The sequence below is a fragment of the Anopheles arabiensis genome, assembly GCF_016920715.1.
Source record: "Anopheles arabiensis isolate DONGOLA chromosome X unlocalized genomic scaffold, AaraD3 X_pericentromeric_contig0007, whole genome shotgun sequence".
Taxonomy (NCBI): Eukaryota; Metazoa; Arthropoda; class Insecta; order Diptera; family Culicidae; genus Anopheles; species Anopheles arabiensis.
This window is the reverse complement of record NW_024412085.1, coordinates 142,501-145,000: the sequence shown is the minus strand read 5'-3', so window position 1 is coordinate 145,000 and position 2,500 is coordinate 142,501. Positions and strand designations below refer to the sequence as shown.

The window sequence follows — 2,500 nt, the reverse complement described above, 5'->3', positions numbered from 1 at the left end:
CTAAACCTTTACCTGCCCCGTCTAGTAGACAAATGGGGCGAACTGAACCCGGTTCCCCTGGTGGTTTGTTCGGCTTCGGTATTAACACCAACCTCTGCCTTTTCCACTCATCGGGGAACTTCGCGTTCTCTAAACAGCCTTGGTAAACCCTGCAAAATGCATCGGTTGCAGTCAACATACCAACTTTCAGCGCCTCATTCGGGATACCATCTGGTCCCGGCGCCTTCTTGTTAGGTAGTCTCCTGGCAACCGCAAGAATCTCATCATTAGTTACCCTTTCAAACTCTCGTGGCTGATCGATACGATAATCAGGCCACACCGTGTTTGGGTGAGTAGGAAAAAGCTCGCTCACCACTTCCCTAAACTCGTCCAATGTCATGGTTCGGGGTCCAATCGAACCCTCGGCCACTTTCTTGAACGTATGATATACTATACCAAATGATGCGTTGTTCGCTGTTCCCAGGAACTCTTTCCACTTCCTCTGTCGGGTATGCTTGATCAATCGCTTGAGGGCATTCCGTGCCACCTTGAACTCGTCCTAAAAGTAGAATAGAGATCAGTATTAAAAGCTCTTTGCGCTAATCGATCGCGGTGTTTGCACTCTTTGCGAAGTGCCTCAATCTCTAACGTCCACCAAAATGCACTCTTGTTAGGAGTGTACCTCTTACGTTTAGTCATCGTCGCATTGCACGCCGTGACAAGTATACGCATTAAGTCTTCGCTTGTTGTGACCTCGGTCTCAAAAGCGGCTTGCATCATAACTTCAAATATATCTTTGCTAAAATACTTGATGCTCCATCCCGTTATGGGTCGGGACAGATTACGCACGCTTTGCGTCTCAAGATCTATTCGTATTGCACGATGATCAGAGTTCATATAGCTAGATAACACCTCCCACTTAAATGATCTTGCTACGGTTCGGCTCGCAAAAGTAAGATCAACTACTGACGTGCGCCCTGGTCCAACATAAGTTGGGGTGCTGCCGTCGTTCAATAAAATTGCGTCAATCTGCGCAAAGGTTGATAAAACCAACTCACCTCTTCGTTTCTGGGTTTCTCCACGCTCGCCAAGTTGGTTGTTCCAACTTACTGACCAAGCGTTGAAGTCCCCCGATAACGAATTTGTGGATACCGGTTACGGCCATTACCGTGTTATCCAACATGTTCTGGAACTCTTCCATACTAAATCTAGGTGGCGCGTAAACGCTAACCACTCGCATATCACCTATGTCAACTATCATTAAACCCTTCAAAGCCTTACTGACTACCTTAACTGGTAAGTCCGCGTTAACCACTACCGCTGCTGTGTTATCGTCATTGCGTAACACTTTGACGTTGGTTGTTGCCAGATACGGATCTGCAATCAACACTATATCCGCAGATTCTTCCCTAATCGTTTGCCACATTAACTGAAATGCAGCATAACTATGATTCTGGTTATGTTGTAGCAACCTAACCATTATGGTCTAATCGTTCGCCTTCGGGGACACATATAACTGCCCGTTGCGTGAAGGTTCTGTGACCTCGTACCGCAATCTAAACACTTGACAGAGTTGGTACAAGCTTGCTTCTTGTGTCCACTCAAACCGCATTTCCAGCACAGATTACTTCTGTCTGGTTCCCTACAATGGTAGCTCGTATGGCCTACCTTCCAACACTTATAGCATTTCTGCTCTTCCATAACCTCGCGGATATGGCATATCGACCAACCAACTTTCAGCTTTCCCAAATTCAGGAAGCTTTGAAAGTCTGGCAGCGATACGTTGATCCGTGCCCACTGCGTACCGGCCGCGCGGCCTTTCTTCATTTTGATACGATCTATTTCTATCTCGATGTTGAGCTGTGCTTTGACAGACTCCGCAACCTCCTCTAGGGTGGTGATTTCATCGAGATGCATGATCTCAATCATTTTAGAAGGAGCTAGCGTTCTCACTGACGCCTTGCCCTTCACCGCTTCCTTAACCTTTGGGGCAATTGCACTAGCAGAACTACCCTGCTTAAGTTCTAGCAACATGCCTCCATTCTGGGCCCGTCGGACCTTAGAGATTGTCTCCAACCGATTTAAGAGCATCGGACTGCTTCATTTCCTTGAGCAACTTCGCCAGCTCCTCGGAAGTGCAGTCCGATATCAGCAGAGCCTCAGGCCGCTTCCTGGGCTTATTCTGCTTCTTCTTGCTCTTCTTCTTCTTCCTCTTATTAATTCTACCCTCATTAATATTCGGTCCGTTTCTCGGACTTGGAATATTTTCCACCGCTTCCCTAACAGGGGTCAACCTCGATGGTTGTTGTTGTTGTTGTTGCAATCTTTGCAACCCACTTGAACCAGGCTGTTGGTCATCAGCCACTGGTCTTCTGCCTTTTCGCGTTTGCGGCCCGAATCCATCGTTACCGTCAAACGACGTTTGCGTTTGACGGTCGAGGACCTGCTGCATGCGATTTACGGCTCTGTACCTTCGAAATTCGGACATTACCTCATCGAGGAAGTCCATCATTACCGTAAC

The 2,500-nt window shown here is 47.5% G+C and overlaps 1 pseudogene; it reads right to left on the bottom strand.

The window, feature by feature from the left end:
• Window positions 1-2,500, bottom strand: part of LOC120907514 — a 9,148-nt pseudogene that overhangs the window by 3,309 nt on the left and 3,339 nt on the right.